The 12135-nt window shown below is 43.4% G+C and overlaps 1 protein-coding gene across 5 annotated transcripts in view; it reads right to left on the reverse strand.

The window, feature by feature from the left end:
• FBXO42 (F-box protein 42) overlaps positions 1–12135 on the reverse strand; it is a 113833-nt gene that overhangs the window by 10129 nt on the left and 91569 nt on the right. The gene's annotated exons all lie outside the window — the stretch shown is intronic.

Here is a 12135-nt window from a genome sequence, read left to right on the forward strand (position 1 = left end):
ACCTACTAAGAAAGAACATGTGCATCAACAGTTTTGAATAGTTTCCCTGTAGAACAGACTCTGATCCAGACAGGATCTGGTCACAGAAATGGGTTTTCTCTAGGAACTGTCCTTGTGTCACTCAATAGCACGAAGACACTGCTGGAGGGAGACCACCAGTCTGCTCTCTCTCCCTGGTGTCCTATTCCACATGAATCATGATGAGCTGTTGTCCACAGAGTTGGGATTTCTGGTTCAAGCAGCTGATCCTGGAAAAGCCTCCTCACCCAACCATCGAGCACTTTGGCTATGATTAGTGGTAATTTTCATTTTCTTCTCTATTAAAAAAATCGCTGATCGGCTGAACTTTACAAAAGGGGATGCCTGTCCAGTTTGGAGAAAAATGGCCATTTCAGTTCTTAAAAACAATAAATGTACTCCCCTAAATTCATTCCATTTTATGAGTGCCCTTTTATTCAAAATTTCAAAATACCAAAGCTTTAAAACCTGACTTTTTTGGGTGATAAAACCTGTCCTGAAGCAATGATCTTCTAAATAGTCGCTTGATTCAATATTATAACTATTTGTATGTTTTGCTACAAAAACATCATTACATTTTAATAAAGTGCTGCTCCAGGCTTACCAAAGGGGTATTACATTATCAAAGAACATGTAATGTATTCACATTCAAAAGTCTGAAAATTTCTGGATTCCAAATCAGAATAAGCGCCACAAGTTTACTATGAACTATGACTATGGTTAAGGGTTTAAGTTCTAGAGCCAGCCTATTGGCTCAGATGCCAGCCCTGTCATTTCACTAGGTGTGAAACTCAGACCAGTAACCAAGCCTCTCCCTGCCTCAGTTTCCTTACCTACAAAATGGAACAGCAACAGCACCTGCCTCATAGGCTGGTGGTGAAGAACAGGGAGTTAAATCCTGTGTGGGGCATTGAGGACAATGCTCAGTATTGTCAAGACAAAGTACCATGGAATTTCATGCAAGATCAATTCGTCAACAGATACAGGTATGCCACAATGATATTGTAGGTTTGGTTCCAGGTCACAGCAATAAAGCTAACATTAAAAAAAACTGGTCATATGAGGTTCTGTTTTTGTTTTGGGGGATGGGGTGGTGGAGGGGGGGATGGGGTTTCCCCAGTGCATATGAAAGTTATATTTACACTATAGTCTACTAAGCAGTCCTGGCGGAAAAGTGGTTATGTATTGGGCAGTGATCCACAAAGTCTTTAGAAAGAGAGGCTTTCTACTCCCATAAAGTTACAGTCTTGGAAACTCACAGGGGCAGTACTACCCTGCCCTATAATGGTCTCGATATTAGTCGGCATCGACTCTTTGGTTTGTTGTTGTTTTGGCAGTCTATTAAATGTGAAATAGCATTATAAGAAAGCTTGGAAAATTGCAAGAACTACCAAAACATTACACAGAGACACTGACTGAGCACAGGCAGTTGAAGAAATGGCAGCGACAGACTTGCTCAATGGTAGTTGCCACAAACCTCCCAACTGTAAATCAGCATGTTGTTGGAGACGCTCACTAACGCAAAGCACAATGCCACAAGGCAATGCTTGTAGCCTTGTTATCTACGTGAGTGAAACTTATGAGGGCAGCATTGAACCAGTGGACACATAATTAATTAATACTGCTATATGGCTAAGGTATTTCCTAGCAGAGTGGCTACGTGAGAAATAAAATGAGACTAACAATAGTTGGAATGAAAGGAAGTTGCTCCAAGTCTAAGTTTTAGTGTTTCCTGGACATCTTTTGAAATGAAAGGATCAATACCTTACGAGTAAAGGCAGACCTGATTTTATTTACCAGTTCTCTGTTTAAAGAAATGACAGTGTAGCATGGAAATATAAATCACTTACAGGGGGGAAAAACTATCATAGAGTTCACATGTAACCAACCACAGAAAAGATGACAACCGCATTAGGAACAGCCCCATTACAACACCTGGCCCCACTTCCATGCTGCTGCTAGGTGCCCGAGTCGGTTCTGACCCAAAGCGGCCCTGTGCACAACAGCACGCAAATGTGCTCTGCCCTGCGCCAGCCTCACGATTGCTCCCATGCCTGAGCCCACCCTTGCAGCCACGGTGTCAGTCCATCTCTCTGACGGCCTTCCTCTTTTGCACTGTCCCTCCACTTTACTCAGCCTGATGTTCTTCTCCAAGGACGGGTCTCTCCCGACAGCATGTCTAAAGTATATTTACAGGAATATTAAGCAAACTCGATGCAGGACAGTTGGTGACAGTACTGAACAGAGGAAACCTGTCAGGTAAGGCAGCAAGTTGAAAATCTCTGATGCTTCTGACACTTGACAATATGGTCACTACTGGCCATATTGGTTAGTGGCTACTGAACTGGGTAGCTGCTATGTTAGTTATTTCCATATCACAGGTCGTTCTATTGAACAGAACTGTCGTAGACAAAAAGTTTTAATATTATGAGCTGCAAGCTCCAGGGAAGGCAACAGAGATGGACAAGGGGCTTATTTTTTAGAAATAAATCCTAATTACTGCTACTATAACTATTACTACTACTGATAATATTTATTACATATTTACTATATGACAGGTTTCTTTCTTTCATTCTTTCTTTTTTTCATTCATTTTTAGTTTAAAGAAATAATGCTTTATAAGGCTCACTTCACAAGAATTCCAGAGTTTGACCCAGGGCAGTTTTTCAACTTGGACGCTGTCTTTCTGTCCCCATCAGTGTTACCCTTCATTCTCAGACTCGTCATAGGCACCTTTCTTTAAAAATATATTTTTTAAATCATTTTAAACAAAGAGATCCCGAGGGAGTATAAAGGATGGACTTTGGGGCCAGGACGTGGCACCCTACCTGATTCATCCGGAAAACACTCCTAAAGGCCAACAAACAGACCTTGAACTACTAACATTTTTTCCCCCCTTTTTTGCTATCTTTTTGTTTTGTCTTTTCTTTTTCTTTTTTTTTTACCTTGTAAATTTTGTATGTTAGTGGCTTTTTTGTCTATCAGCGTGTCGGTGTTGCTGCTGTCGAAGCCATGTTCTTATGTGCCACTTCGGTGCTGTCAAAGCCATCTGCATTTGTATGCACATATTACTCTATCAGCAGGTCCACCTAGACAAGATAGGCTGGACAAACAATGAGAGAAGAAAATAACAGGACCAACGGCCCTGGAGGGACATGAGAGCGTGGGAGGTAGGGGAAGGGAGGAGGTGTCGCCCAACACAGGGACAAGGGAACAGCGAGTGGTTCAAAACCAGAGGAGGGAGGGGATGGGAGGAATGGTAGGGAGTGATCAAGGGCAAGGTAACTGAGAGGAATTACTGAAACCAGAATGAAGGTTGAACATGATAGTGGGACGGGAGGAAAGTGTAAGGAAATAGAGGAAAGTTGTAGGAGGCAAAGGGCATACAGAGAAGCCTAAATACAGACATGTACATATATAAATATATTTATGATTATGGGGAAAATAGACATATGGGCATATATTTATAGGTTCAGTAGTAGGGTATCAGGTGAAAATTGGGCCTCCTCACGCACACTTCCTCAATACAATAGCACCTTGCCCAGCTTAAAGGTCATTCCATGATACCCACCTTCCCGACATGATCACTGAAACCAGACGTGTTTGTAAGCAAACGTGGTGAAGAAAGCTGATGGTGTCCGGCTATCAAAAAGATATAGCGTCTGGGGTCTTAAAGGCTTGAAGGCAAACAAGCGGCAATCTAGCTAGGAAGCAACAAAGCCCACAGAGAAGAAACACATGGCCTAAGCGAATACAAGGTGTTGAACGGACCAGGTAGCCGACAGCAAGGAACAAAATCATTGTGTGATCACCTTCTTCACATAATCGCTGAAGACGAATGTGTGCTTAAGCAAGTGTGGTGAAGAAGGCTGATGGTGCCCGGCTACTGAGAGATAAAGCGTCTGGGGACTTAAAGGCTTGAAAGCAAACAAGCAGCCATCTAGCCCAGAAGCAACAAAGCCCACAAGGAAGCAGCACACAAACATGTGTGATCGTGAAGGGCAGAGATGACCAGTTCTCAAACAACAAAGGCGGGAGGGGGGGATCACATTACCGTGAATGAGGGGGAGTGCATGATGGGGACCCAATGCCCATCTGTAGACAGCTGGACATCCCTTGCAGAGGGGTAGTGGGGAGGAGATGAGTCACTCAGGGTTCAGTGTAGCAACAATGAAACTCAAAACCTTCCTCTAGCTCTTGAACGCTTCCTCCCCTCCAATTATCATGATCCCAATTCTACCTTGCGGACCTGGTTAGACCAGAGGATGTACAGCGGTGCAGTAGGGATCTGGAGACACAGGGAATCTAGGACAGATGAACCCCTCAGGACCAGCATTGGGAGTGGCGACACCGGGAGGGAAGGGGGTGTAGAAAGGGAGAACCGATCTTGGGGATCTATGTGTAACCTCCTCTCAGGGAGATGGGCAATGGGAAGGTGGGTGAGGGGAGACGCCGGGCAGTGTAAGATAAGATAAAATAATTATTTATAAACTATTAAGGGTACAGAGGGAAGGGGGAGCGGGGAGGGAGGGGGAGGGAAAAAAGGAAAACGAGCTGATTCCAGGAACCCAAGTAGAAGGCGAATTTTGAGAATGACGAGGGCAACGAATGTATAAGGGTGCTTTACTCAATTGATGTATGTATGGATTGTGTTAAGAGTTGTATGAGCCTCAATAAAAAGATTTATTAAATTAAAAAGAATCATTTTATTGGGAGCTCTTACAGATATTATAACAATCCATAATTCAATTAAATCAAGCATCAGGGTACAATTGCTGCCACCATCAGTTTCAAAACCTTTCTTCTTGAATTCTTTAATATCAGCTTCCCTCTATCCCCTCCCTCACCCACCCAGCCCCCCAGGGACTTTGTTATTATATTATATAGTATTATTCTTATTGCTGCACCTTATACCATCCAATGTATCCATTCACCTACAACTCTGTATTTGTTTCCAGTCACCATTGCTGCTGGTTCACCCCCTCTGCCATACTCTCCGGGGATCAGGACTCCTGTTAATATTTCTGAAGGGTTTCATGTATCGAACGATCTTTATCATACAAGTGAACATGCACAGGTCTAACAAGATTGATGAGGTAAAACTGAGACCATCATAGCAAGGGGAAGAGATCTGAAGAACTAGAGGAGAGTTGGGTGTTTCATCAGTGCTACACTGCACCCTGGGTAGATCATCCCTTCCGTGTGGGCCTCTGTGAGTCACATGACAGGTACCTTTCTAAGTGCTTTACACTTATTAATTAGCTCCTAGTAATATTCCCATTTTCTAGATGAAAAAAGTCATTCAAATAACTTGTCCCAAGTCACTGAAGGGGATTCCAATTTATTCGGTCTAGTTTCAAAATGCATTCTTCTAACCACTGCCACTAGGCTGCTCTTTCTGTATACAGATACATGGCCACCAAGACCATGAAACACCTCATAAAAGTCCAAGTGTTTCAAAGGAGAAGCTCTTTCCTAAATCTAATTAGCGAGGCAAGCCACAGACCTGGACTAGTCAGACAAGGAAATAAAACAGAAGACTGTTTATTCTCAGGGGTCCTTTTTCTCCACAAGGTCAGGGTGAAACTCAGCCTTCTGCCATGGGACCATTTAACTGTTTTCTGGAGTCTCTACGGAAAGGAAGCTGAAGACCTTGACCATACTGCATCCAAACAAAAGGTTCTGAAGGATTCTCGTAGGGAAGGACTTTCTATAGTGATGCCTCAAATAGCTCAGCCTTACAAAAAGCTGGTAACTTCCCTTGCCCAAAGTCATAGACCCTCCCCAGCCAGCATTTCCAAGGAGTTTAAGAAACCTTAAAAAAAAAAAAATATATATATATGTTGTTTCAAGTGAAAGTTTACATAGCAATTGTTTACAGAAATCGTTCAGTGCTACCTGTCACTGTATCAGCATTCTTGTTACTTCCACTCTCTTAATTTTGTTTCCATTGATCTAGCTTTGCCTTCACCCCTTTGCTTTCAGGTAAACGTTGGCTATTTGGTCTCACACAGTGAAGCATTGGTGGTGCCTAGTAACAGCCAGTCAATTGTTTACAAAATCGTGCTATTCACAAGAGTCACTGCTTATTTTATTAGCAAAGCTATTGTTTGGCTGAAAGGTCACCTACAGAAATAGCTTCAATTCCATATTCAAAATTATCTTAGGGCAAGAATCTCAGAAATTTCTATTGGTACAGTTACATATGGCTTTCCCCCCCTCCAGAATTACAGCTTTTTTGTTAGGAATTTCTTACGACTTGTTCAATTTGTTTAGTTAGGGTCTATTAAAATTTCCTACCTTAGTCCGTTTGCGTAAATAGGTAGGAAGTGTGTTTTTAGAAATATGTCAACCTCTTCTGTATTTGCAAACTCAAACCTAAATCCACTGCTCCAGGGTCAATTCTGACTCGTGGCACGCCTATAATAGGGCTGTGTAGAACTGTTTCATAGATTTTCCAAGACTGTCAATCTTTATAGGAGCAGAGAGCTTCATCGTTTGCCTGTAGAGCAGTTGGTGAGTTTAACCTGCTGACACCTTGTGGTCAGTAACCCAGTGCTTTAACCCACTGTGTCACCGTGGCTCCTTCCAGTTCCTCACTGTGTTCTGTTATTATCCTTTGTTTCAGTAGGAACTCGAGTTTTGTTCTACATTTTTCCTATCATTCCATCTACTGTGCCTCTGGGCAGTGGTCAATAGTAGTCCAAGGCCTCTTTTGTGCCACAGGTATCGGGAGTTTTAACATTTCAGCATCTTACATTAATATTTCATCAGCTAAGTAGGATCACATTAAAAGTTAAATCAACCACAATCCACCACTTCAATTGTTAAGTGTGAAAAGAAACCAATACAAGAATGCACAGAGGGAAGAGAGGACTCAACATACAGCCTGTATACAAATAATTCAGCTATCAATATCAGGCTCACAAACTTTACATGGCCTACATAATGCTTGAAGCTTTCAGTATGGTTTACAACTCAATGTCAAGAAATGTCCTTGAAAAGAGGGACCAGACTTGAACCCAGAACTTCAAGGTGTGAATGCAACATTCCAGCGTGAAGTAGGGAACCAGCGGAGAGGTCTGGGAGGCTGGCCCCAGTACCAAATACTAAGTGGATGCCTGTCCCTCCCACCGGAAGAATTTGTTTCAAAGGACGACATTGAATCTGCAGCTCCAGGAGAGGGTCATATCTGATCAGAGCAGATGAAGGGGGAGTTGGAGAGAGTGGAGCACATCCTGGCCCACCAGGCCTTGAGGATGATGACCCCAATTATAGCAGCCAGTCCACAGAGAGGAGCACATGGTCAGTCCCACTATGAGACATGACGTCCCTCACTGACCCATGGCCCTGTGGGAGACAGCACCAGAGACACAGTGTGGGAACTGCGCCCAACCTGATCCCACCACACTGAGGCAAAGCACTGGGGGAGTGCAGTGGAACAGCAAGGGAATGGAGCGGCAAGGTCCCCAGGGAATGCTGAAAGTGGACTTTGGGGCCAGGGCGTGGTGCCCCAACAGACTGGACTGGAAAGCACTCCTAAAGGCCAACAAATGATCCTTGAACTAACTACAAGCTTTTCTTTCTTGATGTGTTTTGTTCTTTGTCAGTGGTTTGTTGTATATTGTTGCTTGGTTTTGTTCTGTCTTGTTTTTGTGCATGTTATTATCTCCGCAGGTCTGTCTAAAAAAAGATAGGCTGGATGAACTATCTGGAGGAAAAACAACAGGACCGACATTCCGGGGTAACATGGGATAGGAGGAGGTGGGGGGTAAGGAAGTGCTGTTAACAAACCCAGGGACAAGGGAACAATAAGGGATCCAAATTGGTGGTGAGGTGGGTGTGGCAGGCCTGGTAGGGAATGATCAAGGGTAAGGTAACGAAGAGGTATAGCTGAAACCCAGGTGGGAACGGAGCATGATAGTGGGACAGGAGGAAAGTCAAGGAAAATAGAGGAAAGAGCTAGGAGGCAAAGGGTATTTATAGAGGTCTAGACAAAGACATGTACATATGCAAATATATATATGAGAATGGGGAAATAGATCTATGTGCCTATATTTATAGGTTTAGTATTAAGGTGGCGGAAGGACCTTGGGCGTCTATTCAAGCACTCCCTCAATGCATGAATACTTTTTCTTCTATTAAATTGGCATTCTATGATGCTCACCCTCTGGACACAACCGCTGAAGCCAAAGTAGGTGAACAAGCAAATGTGGTGAAGAAAGCTGATGGTGCCCAGTTATCAAAAGATAGAGTGTCTGGGGTTTTAAAGGCTTGAAGATAAACAAGCGGCCATCTAGCTCAGAAGCAACAAAGCCCACATGGAAGAACACATCAGCCTGTGTGATCATGTGGTTCCGAAGAGATCAGTTATCGGGCATCAAAGAACAAAAGATCATATCATTGGGTGCACACCTCCATGATACGATCACTGAGGACAAACAGGTGCATAAGCAAATGTGGCGAAGAAAGATGATGGTGCCCGGCTATCAAAAGAGATAGTGTCTGGGGTCTTAAAGGCTTGAAGGTAAACAAGCGGCCATCTAGCTCAGAAGCAACAAAGCCCACATGGAAGAAGCACACCAGCCTGTGTGATCGCGAGGTGTAGAAGGGATCAGGTATAAGGCATCATCAGAATAAAAACAAAACCTTACCATAGTGAATGAAGCGGGAAGTGAAAAGTGGAGACCCAAAGCCTATTTGTCAGCCACTGGACATCCCCTCACAGAGGGGTCTAGGGGAGGAGATAAGTCAGTCAGGGTACAATGTAGCACCGATGAAGAATACAGCTTTCCTCCAGTTCCTAAATGCTTCCTCCCCCCAACTACCATGATCCAAATTCTACCTTGCAAGTCTGGATAGAGCAGAGGATGTACACTGGTGCAGATAGGAGCTGGAGGCACAGGGAATCCAGGGCAGATGATCCCTCCAGGACCAGGGGTGTGAGTGGCGATACTGGGAGGGTAGAGGGTGAGTGGGTTGGAAAGAGGGAACCGATTACAAGGATCTACATGTGACCTCCTCCCTGGGGGACGGACAACAGAAAAAGGGGGTGAAGGGAGACGCCAGACAGGGAAAGATATGACAAAATAATAATTTATAAATTATCAAGGGCTCATGAGGGAGGGGGGAGCGGGGAGGGAGGGGGAAAAAGAGGACTTGATGCCAAGGGCTTAAGTGGAGAGCAAATGCTTTGAAAATGATGAGGGCAAAGAATGTACAGATGTGCTTTACACAATTGATGTATGTATATGTAAGGATTGTGATAAGAGTTGTATGAGTCCCTAATAAAATGTTAAAAAAAAAAAAAAAGAAAAGTCCCTGCAATTCGGCCAATAGATAGCATCACAATGAAAGGAGAAAAGAGCAAGAATTTCATTTTATTTGGATCTACAGTCAATGTTCTTGGAAGCAACAGTCAAGAAATCTAACAATGTCTTGCACTGGGCAAATCTGTTGCTTAAAGTCTCTTTAAAGTGTTAAAGAGCAAAGATGTATTTTGAGGGTAAGGTGTGCCTGACTCAACCCCAAAGTATTTTCAATTGCTTCACATGCATATGAAAGTGGGACAAAGAATTAGGAAGAGCTGAAAGAACTGATTCATTTGATTTAGGGCATTAGTGAAAAATACTGAAAATACCATGGAAGGCCAGAAGAACAAACAAAGCTGTCTTGGAAGGAATACAGCCAGAATGCTCCTTAGAAGCAAGAATGGCAAGACTCCTTCTCATATACTTCGTACACATTATCGAGAGGCCAGTCATCAAGCTTGGGAAAGCACATTGCCAGCGAGGAGAGGAGGGGGAGTCTGGAGGAGATGGAGTGACACAGCAGCTGCAACAACCATAATGACTGTGAGGGCAGTGTGTTGTCTGTTGTACATACAGGGTTGCTATGAGTCAGAAATGCCTTGAGAGTACCTAATAACAACACAGGTAATTCATTCCACACAGCTGCTGGTATGACACCACATACTTGTTTAATTCTGTTTTGATGAAAAGAAATACACACATAGTGACGGACTAATTGGAAATTGTACATGGTGTGGGTACTCTGGCAATAGCAGGCTCTACATAATTAAAAGGCACCACATCACCATGGTTACACGAAGGAATAAATACTGCCTCTTTCAAGAAATCTTATAAATGGAGGTTCTGTACTCATCAGGACATGCCTTGGTCTGCCTCTGAGTGCAGTTGGCGGCTCATGACATCTCAGAGGCCGAGAGAGAAGGAAGGCTGTCACTCACTCTCATCAACACCACAGAGACCGACAGTGCTGATCTTGAGCTTAGTGACACATTGCATGAGCCAGTGAGAAGTTTCATAGACTTCATTCCCAAACAGACCAAAGGTTTCCTAATGGCAGAGCAGATATGATCAATGGAGCCAATTTCAAAACAAGATATAAGCCCAAACGGCAGCTGTGGGAAACTGGATAATCAGATAAGTACCCTAAGCAACAGAAATGACATTCCCTGAAGTTGCTAATTGGTTCATATGTTTCTCAAGGTTTCTACGAAAGCAGGAAAAAATTCACACGTGAACAACAGGAGAAGAGCTAAGAGACATTTCTGTTTACTTTTGCAAAATAGTTGCAAGTCCGGATCCTAGTGTGGTCGAGTGCCACATTCCCACAATTCAGGATTGGTAACGAGATAAAGCAAGCGCCTGCTGTCTGTCACTGGGGATGCTACAGTCTAGGCAGGGTTTTCAAAAGGTCCTTTTCTATTACCACACTATGACAACTCACTCCTTAACATCACTCTATTATTAAATGCTATAAGAATAGGCACTATTAAAAAAAAGATATTTGAGTGCCTTATTATACGCTAACCACTGAATACTAGGCAATTTTATAAGCATTACGTCACTTCATCATTACAAACTCAAACTACAGGGAGTCCTGTGAGTTTCACGTTAACGGATTTAAAACAGTTTTAAATAGTAGTAGCTAACACAATGCTCGCTATAAGTCTCACTGTTCTACGCGACTCCTGAATCACATGTTCCAAATCACTAGGAAGTCGCATCTAAAGTGTCACCACAGGAAGAGAGTTCTGGAGGTTTGGGTTTAGATAAGAACACTGGTTCGAGGCTTCCAGAAGGAGCACTATGAGTCTCAAGAGGGTCTGTGGTTCCATGATTTCCCTGCCCTAGTTTCCTCACAGCTGCCTCTGAGGGCAGGTGGCCAAGACAACAACAGCCACACATCACAAGATGAGCGGGCAGGTTTACCAAGCCCACCCCTTCTTCCTCACGCTCGCGGATAGTCCCAACCAACACAACTGACATCCACATACCACTCCCCGCCCGCAGGCACTATGCTGCTGCTGCTGGGTGTATACATTTCTATGTTTCAACCAAGCACAGCATTTTAGGGTCCTGTGAATAATTATTGCAATGAAATTATAATTATTATGATAAAAATATGGACCTTATAGAAGAAAAAGCAAGAGGCTTTTTTTGTGGGAAAATGGTTACTTTAAACACACTGTTGTCAAAATATCTTTTAGAAAGTAAAAATGTTTCATATACCTACAGAAAACAAACATGTGTTCAGATGTAGGTGATACATTAATGAGGGAGCAAGCAAAAACAAAACTGGTTCAAAGGAGAATTTGAGAAATAAAGACTGCTAAAATAATCCGTGGGCTAGCTAATATAACTAACTTGGGGCTTAATTTGTCCCACTTGACAGACATAACCTACATTTTTTAGATGCAAAAAGCCCTAAGTGAATATACGACTTCATAAAGTCCAGGTCCTAATCAACAGTAACCCAAACCCCACTCACTGCCATCGCGTCAATGCTGAAGCAGGACCCCACCGGGGGCTTCTGAGACTGTACCTGTTCAGGAGGAGACCCAGTGTCTCTCCTGAGGCACTGCTGACCACACGGACCTGTAACCACTCCCCCACTGTGTCAGAACAAGGTGCACATCCCTGAAACAGTTCTGCAGCTGGAGGTCTGGTAAGCAGATTGCTGAGTTCCTCTCAGAGTTCCGATTCAGTAGGAATGGAGTGGAGTTTGCATTTTTAACAAGATCCCAGGTGATGTTGATGGTCTGGAGACCATACTTTGATGGCCATGTCTTATAGAGTGAAATGATCCTCC

The sequence above is a fragment of the Tenrec ecaudatus genome, chromosome 1 (genome assembly GCF_050624435.1).
Source record: "Tenrec ecaudatus isolate mTenEca1 chromosome 1, mTenEca1.hap1, whole genome shotgun sequence".
Lineage (NCBI taxonomy): Eukaryota > Metazoa > Chordata > Mammalia > Afrosoricida > Tenrecidae > Tenrec > Tenrec ecaudatus.